Consider the following 23,622-nt stretch of genomic DNA (forward strand, 5'->3'; position numbering starts at 1 on the left):
AGTTGTAGTGTAAGTTATTATTTCATATTCACTTCATGTTGATTTCTCATTCAAACCCACAAAGCCCCAGCATGAGAACCTCTAATTCTTCCAGGGACTCTCAAGATTTTAGTGGTTTTGAAGTTTTCCTTTATATTGTGTCTTGTGTGCATTTGAAAACTTTGAAAATACACTTTTCTTTATATGATTTTGTCTAGTTTTAGTTGAGTCCTTGCCTTCCCCCTATATTTTGAACGGGGTGACAATAACGTGAAGAGCCTGTTTCAGCCGAATCACATCTTAGACTAAGCCCTCAAAGTAAAGCTTCCAGCACAAATAGTGCTGAGTTTTTTGTGAGAAAGATGGTCAAGACTACAGAGTCAGCTGATCCTTAACAGAATTTTCAATTCTGCGAAGTCCTTCCCTTCCTCAGCTGCTCCATTCACAGGGATGAGTTAACACTGGTGGCACAAACTCTCTGCTGGGAACAAAATGCCACATGTAATCTATCTTGTCCCAAAGAGCCGCTGGGGCAGCTGAGCTAAGTCCTGTAATTGCAGCCTCGGCATCAGATCAGAATTTTAAAAGACAGCACATCTGTATCATATTTCTTTACACTGCTTCACACAGCTTCCTGGCTGCCGTAGAACTGAATCTTCACTACATCCTGCTGTCAGGTAAGCATAGTGAAAACACACCCTAAGCACATCCCTGCTTCCCCAGCAGAGAAACATAACTGGTCCCCATCCCAGAGTGGACAACAGGAGGGGTGAGGCTATAGCAAAAAGAAAGTGAGCAATCATAATTTCACTGATAAAATCTTTCAGTTGCTCTCAGACTGCTGCTCAGAGATCACCTAAACTGTAAATTGTATCTTTGTGGTCAAAAAAATCCTTGTCTTTTCTGCCTCTTATTTTTCTGGCAATTTTTAGCCTATTGGTACACTGGTTGCAAGCTCCTTGCTTTAACTACATTTTGTGTAAAGAAAAGGATACTGTTGGATTTGAATCTGAAAGCTGATTTCTAGGGTTACACATGTAAGTGCATGATTTTACATCCATGCACATATATTCACATGTACTCACACAATTTGTGTATCATATGTCTTTTACAGGTTGACTTGTTTGTCGTATCATTTGACAGAAAAATAATAGCCAAATTTAATCAAATTAAGACAGTTTTAAGAAGAAAAGCTTGTCTGTTGTTTTCCCCACCTGAACTTAGCCTAAATATCCTTCTGTACACTAAAGTCTAGATTCACTTTTCTCTACTCTATTTGTAAGTGGTCTAAATCATTGTGGTGGTGCTGCAGACAGCATGATGAAGAATGGAAAACAAGGTCAGGTAGTATTAGGTAATAAAGTGAATTTCCACGAGCTCATTATGAGGAGATCAGAAATCCCCATCTTGACATAAGACTAGCTGTCACAGAAGCAAAAATCAAATGTGTTGGAAGCTTTCAAATGTATATGAGGGTGCATACAGACTTCTTCTGTTTCTAAAGACTAAAAGCTGAGGGGCATTTCTCTGCACCTTCTTTCTCCTCTATTTCTCCTATTATTATCTATTTTTTTCTATATTATATTGCATTGAAGATCACTTTCTAGAGTATGCTCATGCCATGAGTGAATTCTGATGTCATTACGTGATACAAATCTCTTCACAAGTCAAGCACTCACCACTTAAATAGTTTTGCTTGGTGAAAGCTTGTATGTGATGACCCCAGCTGTCAGTTGCTTCTGGATATGGCATTCAGTTTCTTTTGATGTTTTTTCTCAGAGCCATTTGAACAGATTACCTCGTGATGAGCTTCAGACTTGGGCAAACCCATTGACTTTCACCAGTAACAGCATTGGGCCCCAAGCAAAGAGACTCCTGCCAGACTGTGCACAAGGAGATTGGATAAAGAGGGCTTAGCTTCTCCACTGGAAAGGGGAGTGAAGGACAGGAGTGGATTAAGGCTTTTAGTATTTTTGATCCAGAGTTAAACCCCCACAAAGCCTAGTCAAGGTTATCCACCTTGCATTACAGAGGAAAAAAGAACACCTTCAGATCCATAAATAATCAGTCCCAAGGATAACATTGAAGCAATTGATGACTAGCAGAAACTGCTGTTATTAAGCTGCAATCGACCAAGGACTGTAGAAATTGTACATTTGGCATTCAGCTCCTTTCACCTTTTCATGACTATGCATGGTTCAGCCAAACTATGTTGTGGAATGTTAAGTTGTGCTGCATCAATAGTAATGGACCAGGAATTATGACATGTTTTATGTTATCATTCATTTAAAACAGATAGTTTATATTTCAGCCACAAGCAAAAGTTTATATATAATATATTTATTACAAACAACAGTGAACACTTAAGAGCTATTATTTTAAATCTAAATGACATTGTGTTTAGTATCCATTTCCTCCAGCTCTGCAATGTGCAGCCTGTGATGTCTGTCATCTTTCCCTGGAGTTCTCCTAGATACGAAGTGACAACTTCTCACAAGTTACCAGAAACAGGAGAAAATGTGGAGCCCTGCTCCAATGAGCTGTTTCACGTTACAAGAATTTACAATGAGCATCTGACAGAAGAAAAGCAGTGGAGCTTGAGAGGGGAATATCACGCAGTAAATTGCTTGCTATTATCTATGTTGACAATATGGGGTGGGGAGGACAGTATTGAAGAAAAAAAACATTAAGGAAACACATTAAATCGGTGAGTGGCCTCCTCCTGTACAAACACTAAATGGTGCTTCTGAAAATCTGGCCAGCATCCATCGTACATAATATTGGGTCTGGACATACATCTTGTGCAGAGAGTAATAGATGACTGTAAAGGAGAAAGGGACTGTGGGTCCTCTCCTGCCACCACCAGCATCCACAGCCAATCTCTGGGTCGGCTCATTCAGCTGCTGCTTCTCCAGCCTTTCCCACGGCAGAGCACATGCAAGTGCAGAGGATACCAAACCATCCTGTCTCCATGTGCAGGCAGGGACCCTGTCTGCAGCCCAGGAACAGCCACACTAGCCGAGGCCACCATCGCCTGCCACCAGCAAAGGTGTGAAGTGGAACCCCATGCCCCATCCTGTCCTGTCACTGCTATCTGCCTTTCCCATAACAGAAGACCTGACTAAAAGCTTCCAGCTTACCTGCTCTTTTTCCCTCCTTGCCATACACAGACAGCCTGCCCTCCACAGCCAAAACAAGGGTCACACGTGCTAAGCAGAGAGGAATGGGTTACCTAGAGCCACCTTAAAAATGCCTGGCCAGTGAAACCAAAACCTACCGTTCTGAACAATTCATGGTTTAATGATTCATATGAAAAAAGGCAGTACTGGGTTGTTCCCACCAGTGTGATGGGGATGTTGCACTAGGCAAATCCAAGCAGTCCTTGCCCCCCTCAGTGTTCACAACATGAAGTGTAGCTGAACTGCAATACAATAGGTCTCAGGACGCTGCTTCAAGTGGAAATAAAGCAAGCAATTTAGAGAGTTTTCAGGTGCTTCACATTTTCATTTTTGTCTATCTACACAAATAAAAAGGCTTAAACTATTATTCAGTCTCCACTCAAAGTATAATTTTGACATTTGGAAATCTGATTTTGTGATCAGAAACATATGTAGAATAGAATTTAGAAGTCAGCAAAGACTCCAAGCATGATTTTATTGGAAGCTTGGGTATGCCCTTCAGAGTAATTGGGATGTGGAATGTGGAAGTAGTTTTTACAGGAAAATAGGGATAAGGCCTCCTGTAGCCAGCCCCAGGCAATGGAGCGAGTAAAATATAAGAAGAATTCACATTCAACTTGATAATAAGGTTTCCTAGCATGTTAATTAAATGAAGTCTCACATCCCCAGCCCTGTTGTTTTAAACATTTTAAGGCATTAACATTGCACAATAGAAACACAATTTCCCCCCTCTCCAGATGTCTATACTAATTTGATTTTCCTAGTTGTTAGCTTTAAACTTTCTATGAACATGAAAACGTATCCTTTCAGCAGTGGTCTTGTATTTTCCCCTTCATTCTTCCTTGATACTCATTTTGGGTACTAATTGGCAACAGTGTTTTTTAAAAATAAATTCTTCAAATGGGAAAGCTTTGCTGTTTATCCTATACTGAGGCACTGTTTTCCACAGCTTGGCTTTGAAAGAAAACAGTGGGAAAACTACATGCATTTGGTCCTGAGGGTCTGAGCCTTCACAGATAACATGAAGGAGATTTAGAAAGTGAGGTGAAGCCAGAGGAAACCTCATAAATCATATCCCATCTTTCTGCTCTTTAAAGTATTGGCTTAACTGGGAATAAGCTGCTAAAATCCCTTTGGGAATGCAAGTGTACACACCTCCTTTGAGCTCTGTGCAGTGACTCGGGCGGATTGAGAGGCAGGGACTCACCAAAGCAATTGAGTGTATGGGACACAGGTACATGTATGTGCTGGCAAAATGCTCTTCTGTACAAATGGGAGAACTGGAGCTGTGTTTGTATATACACTAAGAGAAAGCTCTGCAGCTGGTGAGGAAGGCACAAAGATCTCCTGCACTCAGCAGTTTTATTCAGGCATTTCTCCAGCACATGGACAGGGACAATGATCGTGAAGATTCATTGTCACAGGTTCAGGATTCATTTCAAAGCCAGAAGCTGAAATATCCTGCTATCAACTTATTGCCAGGAAAAGCGTTTACACATTGGAGATGAAGGAAAACCTTTCACTGGTAAACCCTGCTGCTTTTTTAATTAAAAATTCTATTTTAAAATACAATTTAAATACTATAAGCATAGATAGTCTTCTCTCTTGATTGGTCCAGGATATCTTGGTTCTCTGGTAGGAACCATTCTAGTGGCAGACAGGCCAGAAACCCCAGACTGGGTTTGGCTGGGATAGAGTTAACTTTCTTCATAATATCTTATGTGGAACTATGTTTGGGATTTGTGATGAAAACAGTGCTGATAATACAGGTATGCATTAGTTATTAGTGCTTGCACAGCATCAATATGTTTCTTCTGTCTTACACTGCCCTGCCAGACAGTAGACTGGGGGTCTACATGAAGTTGGGAGGGCACAGAGTTGAGGCAGCTGACCCCAGCTGACCAAGGGGACATCCCAGAACATATTATGTCATGTTTGGTTCTAATTCTGGGATGGTGGAAGTTGGCAAGAACTGCTGTTGCTCAAGGACTGGCATTGGTCTGTTAGTGGTGAGAAATTGCTTTCATTTGCATCACATTTTTTCATGGGTTTCTTTGCTTTTTCCTCTCTCTTTGTTAGTTTTTTCTTAATTTAAAAAAATTCTTTAAAATTACTATTATTAAGTTGTTCATATCTCAATTGCTTTTCTCACTTTTATCCTTCTTCCCCTTATCCCACTGTGGGGCATTGGGCAAGCAGCTGTGGGGCGCTTAGCTGCCTACCAAGTTGAAACCAAAATGGTCCTCAAATTTCAACTATATTAATAAAATATAGTGACTTTGGCCCATGCTGTTTAGTTCTTTGCATTCTCCCTGATGCAATTTTGGACTACACTACACCATTTTAGTGAGAAAGCATTTTCCTTTATGGATGTGAGCCATTTCATGTGGTTGTCCTCAGAAGCAAAACCAGGTTCCCAAACCATACTATTTGTTTCTGTAGTTTTAGCTACAAATTCAGTCCCAGATTCACTCCCAACCCAGAACAAGTTTTTGGGATGCCAAAAACTTCACTGTCACCTTCATCCTGTAAATTCATATGGGGCTTACTGCTCCCTTCACTCTTCAAGTGGAGTAAAAGCAACACTCAATATCAAGGGTCCCTCTCTCCCCGTAATTATTTCTGAACTTTGGACGAACAACCTGACCAAAGTTTCCCTTTGAGTTTTGCACATGGCTTAACATGAACTAAACTCTACACTGAACTGTCTGTCCATAACTCTCAGTGGTTCTTGTGTAGGCTCAGGAACCGTCACTTATTTGTTGTGGGACAAAAGTATTTTATCCATATCTCTCTTCCAAATTTTTAATCCTAAGAGGAGTCCTGTTTGCTTCATTTCTGAACCATCCCATAATCAAGGAAATACACCAGAATTTTCATGTAGGAGTTCCTACAAGCTTTTCAGGCATGTTTCACATAAGATGAAGACATATTTTACTTCCAAATGTTCATATGGAAAGGTAGTTACATGGGGAACCCTGTTCTTCTCCCCTGAAGGGTTAATCCTCTGTAATATATAAGGATTCAGGTTTGATTCATACTTTATTTGGAAAGGCTTTGAAAGCAAGGCAGTGAAGTGATTTGTCTCATTATAGAATCAGGTCAGTAGCAAAACCTCAACCTATCCCCTTGGGTTTCAAAATTTTTCAGTCACCTCCTCAAATGGGCTTAGATTTTAATGGCCAGTCTGAAATCATATGGGATCACATGAATAATTTTTTTCCTGCCTGGGCAAAGGCTTCAAAGAGAACTCAGCAGCAAGAGATCACACTTGTGGCATTCAAAAGGGTACTGAGTTCAGATGTGAAGTACGGAAAATCAGATTTCTGAGAGACCTGTTGGTAAAATAAATTATAATGGGAAAACACAGTTAATGATACTGCTGTCATTAGAAGGGTTAGAGATTTTTTTAGCACAGTATACAGTACTACAGGCATAATCTTATTAGCATTTTTAAGCCCATAAATCTGACTGGTTTCAGTGAAATGAAGGAAATTCCTTCCACTGTGGTGGTAAACATTTAATTAAATGGATTTAAAAAGCCAAAGCCCATTGACAGTTGGAGCTGATGAGGGACGTAAGAAGGGCTTCTGCAGGCATACCAACAGCAAAAGAAGACTAGGAAAAGCTAGGGTCAGTGCAAAATGGTGTAGGGGAGCTGGTGACACCAAACATGGAGAAAGCTGGAGGTCTCAGCAGTTTCTTCACCTTAGTCTTTATGGGTAAGAATACTCTTCTGGAATCCCATGTTCCCAAGACCAGCCAGAAAGCAAGGAAGACTTACCCTCAGTAAAGGTCGATCAGGTTAAGGAACACTTTAGGAAATTGAACATAGACAGATCTGTGTGAACTGATGGATGTACCTGTGACTGGTGAGAGAGCTGGCTGATGCCTTTGTGAGGCCATTCTTGATTATGTTTGAAGGCCATGGGATACAGGATGATGCCTTGAGAGGCTACCTAGAACAGTGGCTAGACAGTGTTAAAGGAATAAAGTAGGTATTTATTTAAAAGGCCTTCAAAGGATACACCTTAGGCAGTACAAGAGTCTGGCCCAGGCTACACCAAGATGGACACCAGGTCACGAGTTTTCACACTTTTGTAAGTTTTGGTCCATTTACATGTTGAGGTTAATTTTCCAATTACAGCTTCAGGTTATGAAGTCCCATCCTCCCAGTTTGCTCTCCTCAATTCGCTGTTGTTTACACTTTTTGGGCCTGAAGCTGCAACAGCGTCCTTGGTTCTCGGGCTGGAAAAGGACTGTTTTGTCTAACTAAACTGTGAGGAGAACTTGCTAACATTTATATCAAGTTCAATTATGTACTAATGCAGTACAGAATCTGGATAATATGAAAGTTGAAACTTAAGGCATCTTAAGGAGAAACTTAAGGAGAGGTTCCTACAAAAGGAAAGAGACCAAATATGACTCTATATTGGAGAAAGGCAAGATGGAGGATCCAGAGAACCCCGGATCAGGCATACACACCTCAGTCATTGGGAAGGTGATGGAGCAACTAATCCTGGAAACCACGTCCAAGCACAGAGAGGACAAGAAGGTGGTTTGGAGTCATCAGCATAGATTTACAAGGGGCAAATCCTGCCTGACTGAACCAACAATTTTTTATGATGAAATGACTGGCTTGGTGGATGAGAGGAGAGCAACAGTTGTCAGCACTGTCTCCTGTAACATCCCTACAGAGAAATGGAGTAAGTATGAGCTAGATAGATGGTGGTGATTGTAAACTGGCTGAACTGTAGAGCTCAAAGGGCTGTGGTTAGCAGCACAAAGTCCAGTTGGAGGCCAGTCACTAGTGGTGTACCCCAGAATGGATCTAGGTCCTACACTGTTAATTATTTTCATTATCACCTGGGTGATAAGGCAGAGTGCACCTGCAGAAACTTTTTGGAAGACACAAAACTGGGAGGAGTACTTGATAAACCAGAAGGTTGTGCTGATATTCATGGGATAGGGACAGGCAGGAGAACTGAGCCAACAGGAGTGTCATGGAATTCAAGAAGGTGTGAATTCCTGAGCAGGAACAACTCCCATGCACCAAAGCATACTTTCCACTGACCCAGTGGAAAGCAGCTTTGCTGACAAGAGTGTCTTGAGAGTCTGGATGGACTCCAACAACATGACCATGAGCCAGCAATGCACCTTGTAAAAAAAAAAAAAAAAAAAAAAGAAAATAGAGCAAAACAGCCTCCTGCATTGCATTAGGAAGAATGTTGCCAGTAGGTTGAAGAAGTCAATTCTTCCCCTCTGTTCAGCACTGGTGAGACACACTTAGATGATCCACTCACATCTTCATATCTGAGCTCCCCAGTACAAGAGACACATGGACGTATGGGAGCAAGTTTGCTAAGGTGTGTAAGGAACTGCTCACTTGTCATACGAGTGGCTGAGAGAGCTGGGACTGTTTACCATGGAGAGGAGAAGGCTTGGTGGCAATCTCACAAAACTGATGGGACACAACAGAGCTTTTCCATATTGCTTAAGTTTGCTGATCTGCAGAACATCATGTGGAACAAACCTACCCTATATCATGGGTCGACTTTTTCAGCTGAAGAGATACTGATTTCTGAAAAGGAGTCCTTTGATCATGGGGACGCCATGTGTATCTTGCCTGTAAGTGCTTCTTGATATGTATGTTGAGACACTAACCCTAAGAATACAGCAAAAAATATGGCAATGCAGAATATAGGAAAAAAACTGTTAATTTCCATTTGTAGTTTTGGTTTCCTCCTTTTAGAAGAATGGAAAAAAACAAACTTCAGCAGCCATATGCAACTGTATTATTCCTCATTATGGTATAAAATAGTGAGATATCTTCACAAACTAGATTAAGAATCATATTTTATATTGCTGCATAAAATTGCTGAAATTGTATAGAAATCTTTAATATGGATCATAAGTTATTTTAAAAACTCCAAACTATTTTTTCTCACACTGTCTGTTTAAGCTATTAGGCAAGTTGTTACAGGAATAAATGCATTTTCTCTGAAAGTATAATATTAAGTGCAGTGTTATTGTTATAAAATACAAGTTGATCAGACAGAGATCATTTTTCTGACAATGGTTTACAAGAGTATCATTGTACATTGAATTTCAGTGTGTAATATGGTATCATGGTAATATGGCAATATGTAATGGGCACAGACTGAAATACAGGAAACTCCATTTAAACATAGGACAGGCATTCACTTGCTGTGAGGATGTTTGAACACCGCACAGGTTGTCCAAAGTGTTTATGGAGTCTGTCCTTGGAGATACTCAAAATTAAAGTGGACTCAGTCATGAACAACCTGCTACAGCTGACTCTGCTTTGAGGACAAATTTGGACTGGATAACCTCCAGAGGTTCCTTTCAACCTCAGCAATTTTGTGATTCTGTGAAATGCTGGGTTAGATTAGATTATGCAACATCTGATAGGAGAAGTTGCTTGCAAACCTGTGTGTTCCAGCAGTGAACCAAGACTCAGGCTGCTGAGAAAGACTTCAAGACTCTTTGAAACTGAGGAACCTCAAAGAGTTTCTGAACTGCTGTGGCTGGAAATGCCAAGATGAGACCCAGGCACGTATGCTGCCTTGGCTTCAGCAGTAAGGGACGTAGGACACAGTCCAATGGTGAACTACAGCTTGGCCCAGTGAATGGTTACCTGGAGAAATGAAAGAACCAGGTCTCTGAGGACATGTAGCAGAGTGCAGGGGCACCTACAGGGTCCAATTGCACCCCATTGCTCTGAATTTCCCTTCTGGACTGCCACAATCATCTGTGTGCCATTCAGCATGGCTTTATTAGGCTGAGAGTGAGAAAAGAACACAGAGTGAGAACAGTTCAGCTTCCATTTCTAGAAGTTTTCAACTGCCTCAGACTGTATAAAGCCCTGAGCAACCTGGCCTGACCTCAGAATTTACCCTTCTTTGAGCAAAACATTAGTCTAGAGACCCCCTGTGGTCTCTTCCAGGCTGAGTTACCTTGAGTCCTACACACTCACATTTCCCTGAAATGCTGGATGAATTGCAGAGGTACCCAGCTCTGCCCAGCAGTGTCCCCAGCTGATCCCCTGAAAAGTCAGCAGAGTGTTCAAGCCATGACACTGGCACTCACCTCTCAGGTTTTCCTCTGGGATTTGGGGCAAGCTGGCAGTGGCAGAGATATTTACCCTGTACTTCTTGCTTTTCAGGGACATTGTTCAGACCAAACTGCCAATGACTCACTGGATTTGTATGGCTCACCAAAGGGTGGGTGTGGATGGGAACCCCCACCCCAGGTCTGAGAATGGTGCTGCTCAGCAGGTCCCCCCCAAAGAATGTTTTACTGAGGTGGTTGTTTCCTGCCGTCTTATCTGGGCCTGTGAAGTGAGTCCTGCTGACCTGCTCTTACTCACAAAGGCCTTTCTCTGATTATTTTTTGTCTGGGAAAGTTACTTCTATTGTCTCAGCTTATTTATTTGTATCTGCCAAATGAGCATTTCACTTTCAGTTCTGGTCAGAAGTCAGAAAGGAAGTGTCTTGGCTTTTCTCACCAAAAAATCATGGGCTGCATTTCATGGTGGATGACAGAAGACAGCTTTCTAAAAATTTAACCCATTTTAAATTAATTAAATTAATATTATTATGTGAATCTTTCTCATTCCACTGCCTGCTCTGTTCTTTTACATGGGCAGATAGTGTTGTGTGTTCAGAAAAAAGCCATAGTAAAAGGTTATATTACCACCATCCTTCTTCCTAGGACTCTATTAGGATCTAGAGTTTATGTATTTTTTCCTCATTCAAAGTCTTTCCTTAAACCCTCAAGACTTTTGTGTGAACAAAATCAAATCTTAAAGATTCTGAAGTAAATAGTTTCACTTACACATGGTTGTGTGTGTCTGTAATAAGATCTTTTAAAACTGGTTTGAGATACCGGACAAAATGTTGCTCACTAATAGCTGGTCTTACACAGCAGAGTTTTCTTTTGAAGTATCAAGCATGGATACATGATCCTATTTAATGGCAGCACTTTAAATTGCAGGCTGGTTAATTCTATGTGAATTCTTCTCATCTGTTTCATATTTCTCATACACATTACTGTAAAACAAGCTGTACCCATTTCTGTCAGGGAAACCACTGTCCTAACCTACCATTTTTCTTAGAATCTGATAATAATGGTTGACTTTACCTCAAGAGAAAAACCTACAGGCAAACATGTCACACATAGCACAGTTTGACTAAGAACAGATACATGCCACTGGTCATAAAGGGTAAACACTTAAGACATTTAACCCAGCTGAGCACTACTAAATGGAAGGCAGTGGTCATCTGGCTTTTGAATCACCTAATTGACATGTCAGAAAATAAGCATTTTATTGACAGAAGGTGATTGCAGACAAAAGTAATTTTTCATTTAAATAGCCAGATACTTCCCTTCCTCCTTTCCTTTGTATTTGCAGTGCAGAGGAACATTTTGTTAAGAAAGCAAAACCACCAAAATCAGACCATTTGTTACATTATTTTTGCCTTAACAGCTACCTTCTGATAATGATTTTCCTGACTGCAAACATTTATAGAGGATTCCAGCATGGAATAATTTCTAAATTACGTTTGCTCTCAACTTTTCTAAAGTTGCATGCCTTTTGAACTATGTTAGGATTCAACTATCCCTGAGAAACCCCTCAGACCTCATGCAATGCGGTGGTAATTCTTGTGCAATGAAATCACCCAGTCTTACTCCAGTGTAATTCCACTGAAGTTGCCCTTCCAGCTTCTCTTTGGTACCAGCTGGTGATGGGTAATGGGAATAAGTCAGTTTCAAAGTGATTCTTACTCCAGTCCCCAAACCAGTTTCAAGAATATTCCAGTGCAGGGCTGTGATATTTTGTTTGGGCTGTATGCACCATGTTTTCTTTCCTTAGTTCTCCTCAGCCATGGCGACACCCTCCTGTTGGTATAGAAGGAAGAAGATAAATCAGCTGAAGGCTGCTCTCAGCCCTGACAGGGCATCCTGCAAGGACTGACTGCCCGTGCTAGGCACATGTACCAACATGGACAACTCTCCCCATGCCAAAAAGCCATTTGACTTCATCTTGAGCTGGATTACCATAAGGGCATGTAAGGATGATTTCAAAGGGGCAAAAGCTGTCACTGTGGTTTTCCAGTGCTTGTCTCAAGACCCAGATTCACACCACACCACCCCAGGCACCTAGCCCGTATCTGCTTAAAGGAGAAAGACAAACCACCAGTGACCATTAGGGTTGTCTTTGTCCTGTCTGACCCAGTTGGGTTCTGCCATGTCACTGCCTCCCCCATCACCAGGGTCTAGGACGCCACTGTACCTTGCCAGACTTGCCAGACACTTGCCCTGTTGCTTGCCCCACCACCACATGTTTCCCTGCAGACACCTGTGCCACACAGGATACCTCCACCTGTGCTGGTGACAAGTATCCTTTGGAAGAGAGCTAGATCCAGGGTAATACAAACAATTTTTTTGTCTCAGAAGCCTTCAGTGACTGCCCAGAGAGAGCACAAAGAGCAGCAGCTACCATGGAAGAGGGCTGAAGGTGAGGACAAAGAATGAGGGTGATGACAGAGAGGAACCTCTCACCTCTGTCCTGGTGGAAGGTAGCTGGAGATGCTGCATCAGTGCAGCCCTCTACAGCCCAGGGAGCTAATGCTGTCTGACTGCAGTGCCCTGTAGAGCCTCTCTTCCCCACAGCAGCATAGCTCCAGCTGTTTACAAGCCCTGTTTTTATGAGGTTGAAGGCACAGAGATGTAAGTTAATACAGTCTGGGAGAGCACTGTGCAGTGCTGTCAGCCTGGAGATTCACTCTCAGTGGAGATAAAGCACTCCTTCCCTATACTCTGAGAGGAGTTTTGCAGGTATTCACCTGCATAGGTTCTTTTCTGAGCAATACTCTTAAAAGTTTCTCTTGACAAGGACAGAGAAACTATTTTATCTTTCATATCTATTTATGATGACCCTCTACATATCTCATTATGATGATCCTCTACTACCCTCTAACACAATACCTCTACTTTTGGAAAAAGCAATCAAGATCAACTAAAATGCTTTGCCTTCCCATACAGCAAACCCATCATCTGAGTGCTGTCCAAATTTGGTTTGTGGCATTCGTAAGATTTCTTCCCCTTGAAGCTGCTAAGAGATTAAATCAACTTTTTACAAAATTTGCTATTTACACACAAAGAAAAGAAAAGAATTGGAGCATACTCATGTTTATAAAGTCCTTACACATCATAAAACTCTACAGGAAAATATTTCTCTAGATGAAATGTGAAGATTTTACATGTCTGTTTTTTGACCACCGATCCCACACACTTTGTTTTGAAGATGAAAAGGAGTTGTTAAACCTGTCACCATTGTCCCTGCTCGTTGCAAGGCCTGTTTTGTAATGTGTTGACTCAAAAAGGCCCTTAAACATGTGCTCAGTGGGAATCAACTGAGACAGTAGCCATGCTGGCTCAGCACAGCAACTTATATTTAGCATCTGAGTATTGAGCATGAGATTTATTTTCAGAAGAAACATCCAATAATAGAGATGGCTGTTGTTTTTCTATTCCTTTCAAATTCATCTAGCAAGAAGAAATGTGATGAGTATCTGAGCCAATTTCTATTTTAAGAGCCACTTAAGGAGATTTTTCAGCTAGACAAAATAAGAGGTTCAACACAGTGACAAAAGGGTATGGACAGAGAAATCATTGCCAAAGTAAAATGCTACAATATTAATTAGAGGAAAAGCCCTTTAAAATACCACCCTACTACTCATTACTAATATTAGTTGTTATGAATACAACACAGTTCTGCTGGGTCATTTGCTAAGAAAGTATCTGGATGATCACACTACCCTGGAGAGCTTCAACTCTGTATGCTCTAAGGGTTTCCTCTGGAAGTGATATGTTTTCAGAATTGCATGGGGAGTTAGACCATTCATCTTCTTTCCACTCAGCCATAATTCTTCTCCGAAATATGCTATATCCACTCATAAGGAGAAACTGAAACAACAGGTATGTTGGACTGGCACCATAGTTATGTGTGTCATGGAACAGTATCTCTCCTCAGGGCACTTCCTATGCAAATAGACATGTGAACAAGCCCGGGGGGCTATAATGAGAGCTCTCAGAACAAAGATAAGTTGATTATGTGTTCCAGATTTGAAACCCCCCAATGACATCACGCCCCCACTTCCCAAGATCATTTGGTGTAACATCTGTGTGTAATGCTAGTGCGGTCTTGATAGTTACTGGAGCAAAATCTCAAGTAACATCTGTGGCCTCATTAAGAACCAGGCCTGTTTGCTTTCCTTTAAAAACTACTTTTGGCTTGTGTCACCCGCTGATTTGTGACTTGTGTCTGTATTTGCTCCGTTCCCAGTGATTTCAGTAAATTGAAAAGTGTTCAAAATCCCTGAGCCCTGTAGATTCCTGTCCCATCTCTGATCTCTTCTCACCTTAGCAAAACTAGAAAGAAATACTTACTGACCCAAATACAAAAGTATGTGATTTCCACAGTTGTTCTAAAATATCCCTGCTTGCATTTCAGTCCTGTATGTAGCAGGGGAAAAGCGCCTGGGCAGTGTTTTCCTGGAACTAATTATGCCAAATTCACAGAGGCATCTGGGGATCTAATTCCCATTGATTTCCTGGGATGTCTAAAGCTCTTTGTGAATGTAAGGATGAAATCTAAGGATGAAAATATATTCTCATATTACTAGTCCTGGGAGCGATGTCCAGCAGGAACCATAGGTTTTGCTTGCTCATGAACTGGCAAGCATCAAGGCATTTCATTTGGTTTCGCTCATTACTTTCAAATAAATAATAATTTTCTCTAAAAGCAGCCTCCATTCACCAAACACCAAAATGTCCAAACACCAAAATGGCTTATCCTTACCTGGCCTACTATAAAATATTTCCACTGCATTTCAGGAGATAGAGGTAGATGATTATGAGCCATGTCATGAACTGTCCTCTCTCTTTCCACCTTTGCCTTCCCTACCACACAACACACATCTTCAGCTCCCTCCTTGATGTTATGTCCTACACACCAGCCAAACATAAAATATGAAAACTCAAGCTTGTTATTATTTTTACATAATCTTCCCCGCCCCTCCCTTTTCTTTTTCCATCTGTTGACTGACTGTTGAAGCTCCAGGGTTTCCAGGAACAGCCCCCTGAGTCTCACCAGAAAAAAAAATACAATTTAAATTTCTATGCCTCTGCAGGCTTCTGAGATGCCAAAATTACACTTAGTGACTTTTCAAATAATGAATTCAATGTCCAGCTAGGAAGAAGTTTTTATTTGATGCTGTATGGCATAGCAGATAGTGTGTTAGCACATGCCACACATGTTTGAGCACAAACTCCTTATCTGAGGCATAATCATGTAGGGAAAGGAAAATACATTTTATTAGAAGGATTAAATAATCTAAAATCAGGCATGTTTTTATCTACCTTCATGTTTAGGCACTTCTATTACCCATTGACCACTTTCTGGGAGTTTATTTTAATCTCTCAAAGTGCTTAAAAGTGCACCTCACACAGACCACTGTACAGGGTCATAGGCAGGAAACTCCCTGGAAGGCAGATGTTAGGCCCCCCAAAAAATGGGATACAGTACCCAGGTGAGAAATGAAGAAGCAGTGGAGATCAGTCTTCCAGGTACCTCTTGTGTCAACCAAAGGGAAACTGTGGCAGTGCTTGGGGAAGGGAGACAGTCAAGCAGACAAGCAAGCAAGCACCCTCCATCTCTTTCTTCTTTTCCACTCTCCCCAAGGAAATCTGAGCCTGTGACACGCAGGCTTGGCATAAAAACTGGGCCTGATTTTCAGGTTGTTAATGCGTAACACAGCTTTGATAATTCCCTGAAACCAAACAAGATGGTAATTTAGACATGTTAGAAATTATCTATGATGCAAGCAGGGGAAAACTTCTAAAAACTATACACTGTGTTGTACATCCATATACACAGCTCACTGTTCAGAGCTCCCACAGAGGAGCAGCCTTGAAGTCTGTAAAACACTGCATACACAATGTAAAGAGAAATGGGATACTCTCTTAAGCAAATAGTCCACCTCCACTATTGCTGGTCATATAAAATCTGGGAATCAAGTGGCAGGCATGCAAGAACTATATTAGTAAATTTAGTCTTGGTGAAAAAAAAATCCACCAAAGATAGAACACAGCGTCAGAGGTAAAAAAAAATTATTTAGAAATAAGCTATTTCAAATCCCATTGTGAGGAACACCAGAAACACTGCATTATTACTGTTCCAACCCCCCTTAATTGCAAAATATATATATATATATATATATATATATATATATATATATAATTGCAATTGGTATAACAATGTTATGAACATTGGCTGTATGTCAATATATGTCAATAGCAGATTTGTCACTTCTCTTATAGCTCCCTATTAGTTCTGAGAGTCAAAATAATATTTTTGGAGGGGCTGGTGGTTTGGTAAATGTGGAAGGAGAAGAGTTGCTCTGGCATTGAGCTTGCACTGGGACCCTCCCCAGGTAGCACAGCATGACAGACCCTCAGCAGCTGCAGCCAAGGCCTCTAAGCAACCTCTAAGTTTGAGGTTTGGTTTAACAAAAAATGCCCAACACATTAATTTGACTTTCAACATGCCTGCCCTAAGCCTGTCACATCAGGCTTTATAATCAGCTTTGTTAGCTGGATGGGAGAAGCACAGGCTGGGGAGGGCAGCAGGACTGGACAAGAAGCCAGATTAAGCAAAATCAGAAGGAGCTTTGTCATTTCTGCCTAAAGTCCCATTAAACAATTTTTTTCTCACTTTTTTTATTAAGCTAGTGCAAAGTTCTCACTCTCTGTAGTGAGTTATGAATTCTACCAGCTTGGTGAGTGTGCTGACAGAGAGATGCAATCAGACAGTTTTTCATTTTTGAGCAACTACTAATTTCTAAAAATGTCCACTTGAAGCATGTAATAAGCACGTAGAAAGGAGTTCTTTCCAGGCCCGTGGAAATGTTTATACTCCCTCTTCTGCCTAAAATAAAAATTATGGGGCAAGTTCCTGGCTGGTGAAGCTCAGTGTGACTCCTTTGAATTTCTTGGCATTTTTCCATCTTCTGCCAGCTGAGAACCAGGACATCCTTAGCTGTTCAGCAAAGTCGGCAGAGAAATGAAGAGAAAGAGCATCATTCCCAGCTACCAAATGCAAACATTTCTGCACTTTCCTCACCTAAAAGCAAGCTGCCTTAAGAAGATGAAGAACAGACTGTTTCTTAAAACCTCAGCCTGCAAATAGGAGCGTGTAACCACAAGAACTCAAATAGGAAAATTCTGTTCCAAATTCTGGGCCTGATAATGCAATTAATAAAGAAATAAATCTCCAGTATATGGTCAATCAAATTAGAGTTTTAGCAAAAGAGAGATCAGAATTATAAAATTAGTCAGAAATTTCCAGTAACTACATATTTGTTTATGAACATGGATCTGGTTGTGTTGAATTTAGAAAAATAAATATCTAGCATTTACAGTAATTAGACCCCAAATAGTTTAGACTTATACATTTCCAGTGAATAGCAGAGTTCCTATTAAATAAAATATTTATTCACCTCTGGAAGAGAGGAAAATTAAAATTCTATGGCTATGCAATATACAGAGATATAGGCAAACATGATGTTTCTCATACATCATCTTCCTAAGACATTTTATATATTGTAACTAACTATACATAAAAGGAGCATATCTTTGCAAAGCCAATAAGTTAAAGGTTAAGAAATGCTGGAATCAAAGACACCACTGTATAAAAAAAGAAATTTTAAAAAATTGCCCAGTATGAAAAAAGTCAATATTTCAGATATTCATCCCATTTTGGAACAAAAATATGAAACAAACAAAAGAAGAAAAAGAAAAAGAAGAAGAAAAAGAAGAAGAAAAAGGGGAAGGGGAAGGGGAAGGGGAAGGGGAAGGGGAAGGGGAAGGGGAAGGGGAAGGGGAAGGGGAAGGGAAGGGGAAGGGGAAGGGGAAGGGGAGGGGAAGGGGAAGGGGAAGGGGAAGGGGAAGGGGAAGGGGAAGGGGAAGGGGAAGGGGAAGGGGAAGGGGAAGGGGAAGGGGAAGGGGAAGGGGAAGGGAAGGGAAGGGAAGGGAAGGGAAGGGAAGGGAAGGGAAGGGAAGGGAAGGGAAGGGAAGGGAAGGGAAGGGAAGGGAAGGGAAGGGAAGGGAAGGGAAGGGAAGGGAAGGGAAGGGAAGGGAAGGGAAGGGAAGGGAAGGGAAGGGAAGGGAAGGGAAGGGAAGGGAAGGGAAGGGAAGGGAAGGGAAGGGAAGGGAAGGGAAGGGAAGGGAAGGGAAGGGAAGGGAAGGGAAGGGAAGGGAAGGGAAGGGAAGGGAAGGGAAGGGAAGGGAAACCACTCCCAAAAAATTTCTATTGCTGGGCTTCTCTGCAGGCTGAGATTTGTGGCTTTTCATCAATTTTTGCCAAAGTTTTTATTTGCCAGTAGGAGGGCATGCAAAAGAAAAAGCCAAAGATCTACAGAAAGAGATGCCCTATGAGGCATTTTACCATCATCCATCCCATCTCCTCAGCCTGGGTCTGGTCCAGCCTCTGCTTCACCACCATGCACAGAATTAATTCCGTCCAGTTGCTCTTTCCCACTCTCCAAAACCTTTACACCCCTCACTTCCTGTCTTGCACCTTATCTGGGAGGAACTGAGAACACAAGAGAAATTATCTCAGCTTTCCAGGCTGTGACTGGGGCACCAGGACCAGAGGAAGAAATCTCAGGAAAAGCCCTGCTCAGTCCCTCCCTGTCTGTGCTATGCTCAGGGCAGGCAGAATATTTGGGATAAGAACTACAGATGTGGCAGGTTGATCTTTTTTTCATTAAAAAAAAAAAAAAATCAAATTTGAACACCTTTTCATGGGAACAGGAAAAGGCATATTCTGAGCCCTTAAGTAACTTTTAGACACAAGGGCCAAATGCAATGGTGCTAGAATTCATCAGGAGAGTTTCTTTCTTACTCTCTTATTGATAAAAATGCCCAGACTACTTAATTTGATTATTTGCCCAGCTAATTCAACATGGCATGGGAATTTCAGCCCAAATATTTAGGTTCAGTTATGTGTGTGGAAGATGAACTTATATGGGAAACTTCTAAGTGGAAATTGCACTTACCAACTCCTCCTAGGAAAGCCTGAAAAACGTCCCCCACTACTGCCTGATGGAAAGAGAATAAGGAACATTTTAAGAGAATTTGTGATGAACTGTATAATAATTGGAAAGGGCAATAACAATACCTGATAATACCTGGCAATAACTACAATGCCTTAAGATTGTAGGAGGGGTCCTAGGCTCTGCATGAAGCAGACACCTGACCCTGCTCTTGTGTGAGTGTTCCTGAGTGAGTCCTTGTGCTGCATCCCTCAATCTTCAGCCAAGACCAAGAGTGTTGCTTCCTCCTCCCCATCCAGGGGCTCAGCTGGCCTCACCCAGCATCATGACCCCACACTCAGCATGCCCCTCACAGTCCCTACCTCTCCACACCACCCACCAAACCCACATCCTCTCTCTTGACACCTAGAGAATGCTGTGGGTGTAAAGAGATTAAACCTGACCTTTTGGACATGACCAAGCTATGTGTGTCTAGGTATGGTGCACCTTAGCAAAAAAGAAAACAGAATAAATATTTGAATTTTTCAGTCTAGGGGTACTTAATCACAGTGCTCTCTGACTTTGTATCTCAGGTGTTCTAGCAAGCCCAACAAGGTGCCCATGGGAGTGGGGCATTTTTGCCCTTGAAAATAACCCTGGGACACACCACCAAGGTCTTTAGAAAAGAGTTTGTTTTAGATATTCAGCTGATGAAATTTGCTCTAGTGATACTCACTGAAGTCAGTGGGACATATCTGAATTACTGCAACAAGGAGATGACATCTTGCCCCAAGGGTTTTAGACTAATGGTGGTGATGGGATTGGTGCCCAAGCTATGTAATATAAAAAAGAGGATTGAGAGAAGAGGGGTCATTATGCTTCCCAGGTATAACAAGCAAACTCATCCTTTGGCAGCAGTGGGGTGAGAGAGGTGTGGCAGGAAAACAGTAGGGACTGGTCACCTCAGGGACCAGTCATCTCAGAGGAGTCACCTTGGTGCAGATCCCTGCCTGAACAATGCCACTGAAAAGGACAAGAAGGGCTGGATCAGAAACAACAGCTGAACAGTGCAGGATTTAACTACTGGTTTCTGCAGGAAGGGGGAAGAGGATGACTGTGGTTATGGCTTGCTAGTCTTGTAACAGCCTGCTGCTTTCTCAAATAACACGGAGTGTGCTCCTCCGTCAAGCAGGAGCCACCAAGCACCTGCTTCCCCTGTGCCTGCATCGGGAGGCTTGGCCAAACATAAACACGCAGGTGAAGAGGTTGAGATGATGAAAGACAATAGACCATTACCAGGGACTTAATGGTGTTGTAAAGGAGATAAATGTCTTTGAAGTAACACCCTTAAAACATGTGACCTTTGGGCTGACCTTTCCTTTCAGATTATGGTATGCAGATTGTTTTATACTGGCTAGAGCAAACAAAGCAAGCAGAGCCCATCTCAGCCCCTGTGATGGGAAAGTACTTGGATATCATATCCATTTAGGCAGCCTGTTGTTTACTTTAGCTTGCCAAAAGTAAAACTCAGTCACAATTACTGCATTTCAAGACACATATCTCACACTCCAAATAAAGCAAGTGTATTATTTTCACCAGTATTTCATTAATAAGACCAAATCCAGAAGACAGAGAGCCAAACCCAAACCATCCCTACAGTGATCATAGACTTTCTCTGTTTTATAAAAGCACTGTTATGATTGTATGTCACTGGAGCAGGACAGTCTGGAGGACTGAGGTGAACCTGAAGGGGTCACCACTAGAAAGAGCAGAGATGCTGGAAGCACAGTGTGTGAGGCTCTGATTGAGACTGTGAGAAAATAAGCAGAGCTTACCATTCCTCCTTTTCCAGCTGGGAGTATGCCAGCATGAATTTGCAGTTTTTCTCTATGTATAACCACAGCACTCATTTATGCGATTAAGATTGCAAGCTCTTTTAGTCACCAGCAGCTTTTCCATTTTGTGTTTGCATGGTGCTTGGTATAACAATGCTTCAAGCCACAGCTGGTGCCAAACACATAATAAATAAGGGTAAGAAGAAAGCTGCAAACGTTATTTGAAAGGTTGCATGCACACAGTCTTTGCTCCTCTATCCACTTTGAGAAAAAACAGAAAACTGGAGTTTTTCTGAATCCAGATGCAGGGAGCAATTTCTGATCTGCAGAGGTGAAGATGGGCACTACCGAGTGAGGAAAAGAGAACAAATACTGGCAACAGAGGTCCCTCACCCCTTTCAGCACCCTTGTAAAACAACTGAGTCAACTTTAAAGAATAAGGTCTGAAGATCCAAGCCAGCCTAGAGCTGTCTGCTATGGCAGATGGGACAATGAACATGCAAGGAATTGCTGGAGCTTAGAGAAGCTGGGCTGATTTGTGCATGCACAGCTGGAGGGGCAGCACTGGGAACAGTGCCAGGGCAGGGGTGGAAAGGGGGCCATGGTGGGCTGGGCATGTGGTGGTGCACCTTCAGCAGCCAGGAACAGACACCCATGGGACTTCCTGCAAGCCTCAGAATTGTGGAGGAGAATGGGGCTCACAGACCTGGGCAGCAAAGCCTCCCTCATCTGTTGCTATGCCTCTTCCCCTAGGTGTTGTCAGATGTCCTACATGCAGCTCCTGGCCACTCTGACCCCACTCCTGGAGCTATGTTGGGAGGCAGGAACTCCTGCACCTATTTGCAGCCACATGAATGCAAAACTCGAGAACGCGCCCTGTGAATAAGTGCTGCCAGGGAGCTTCCTGAAATAATCCTCTGCATTGTTGTCCCACCTTCCTCGCTGGGGCTGGGACATGTTGCAGCCCGCTTCATCCAGCTGGCCCGGGGTCATGCAGGGCCCTGGGGCAGGGCAGCCCCGCAGGGCAGACTGGGGTGTCTCTGTGGTTTTGCCTGTTTTTATTTGGCCCTGATTTTTTGGTGACCCAGTAGGCTCAGCACCAGGGCAGTTCTGGTTCCCCCTTTCAGAAAGGTGCCTGTGATTTCAGTTGTGGGAAGTAAAGGGAAGGTGATGGGTAGGACCAACACCTGGGTCCAACCTTAAAATCTTCTGAAGGGAGTAGGAAAGCAACTAAAATTACAAAATTGACTTGGTATTAGATTGGTCTAAGTAGAAAAAAATCTACAGGCTTTCTAAGAAACAAATAAAGGTGCTATATGGATTTGTATGTCCCAAGGACTTGATCCATAATTATTATATGCTTGGTGTATTTTTCACTAAGCTAGATTTTGTTTTCTCAAGCCTTGTAATTTAAACGTCTCTCAGCTGCAAATGGTCAGAGGTTAGGAGAGGGCTTGGAAGATGGCACTGTGTCTGCTTACCCACACTTATGCTGTCCCCTAAACTGTTCTTTGGGATATTGAGTTAGATGGCTCTTTGCCTAACGAACTTGGCTGCTCTTGAGTGCTTATAAAATATATCCTATGTTTGCATGTCATGGATTTCAAAGGGGTTTGGGTGGAATTTTGGTTTAGTTTGTGCTTTAATTAGCTGCAAACTTCAGCAAGCAGCAAAGCCAGTGGTATTTGCACATAATGCAAAATCCACGCTCAGACAGAGCTTGCTGCTGCTTTTAACCTTCCCAGTTGCCAGAAAACCTTCTCTGTTTGGGCCATAGCTGGAATCAGTGGGATGGTGAGGGTGGAGTGGGTGGGGGGCAGATAGGCCCCCCTCAAGAAGGGCACCTGGGCTGCGGGATTTTCTCCTCCAGAACCAAAACAGAACTCAACACTGGCATGTTTTTGACTCTGTGCCACAAACATTTGCACTCCACAGAGCTTTCTTAATTTGGCTAGATGGTATTTATCCACTCCTTGGGAGAGATGGCTGAGACTCCAGGCAGCTTGATTTATGCCAGTTGTTCAATTTGTGACAAATGCTGTCAACAGTTGTTCATTTTAATTACTGTTCTTGGGCCCAGATGTCTCAAAGATGAGCTCAGCACCACATAAATATAATAAATACAGACAATATTAGCAACTTAGCTTCCTTTCTACAGGAGGAGCATGGAGCAACCTACTACCCTTTCTTCCTTACATGTCTTTCCCCTGCCTGCCTGTCTTCAGCATGGCACTGGAAGCAGCAGTAGAAAGGGGAGGTGGATTACCTTTCCTTCCTGTTTGCTGGTGGGCTGCTCATGCCTGCTACTCCCACACTAATATCACACCTTGATTTTTTCATCATGTAGGTACACGTCACTTTTCCCAGACCCCACCAGAGCAAACCCTCTGGCCTCCACAGCAGAGCTGCTCCTGGTCCCCCACGCTTTTGGCACAAATGGGAGAAACAGTGGAAATAGCAGAGCTCTCTGCCCATCTCTGTTCTCTCCAGTATTACTAGAGACCATTG

This window comes from Taeniopygia guttata, chromosome 2 (genome assembly GCF_048771995.1).
Source record: "Taeniopygia guttata chromosome 2, bTaeGut7.mat, whole genome shotgun sequence".
In the NCBI taxonomy this organism is placed as follows: Eukaryota; Metazoa; Chordata; class Aves; order Passeriformes; family Estrildidae; genus Taeniopygia; species Taeniopygia guttata.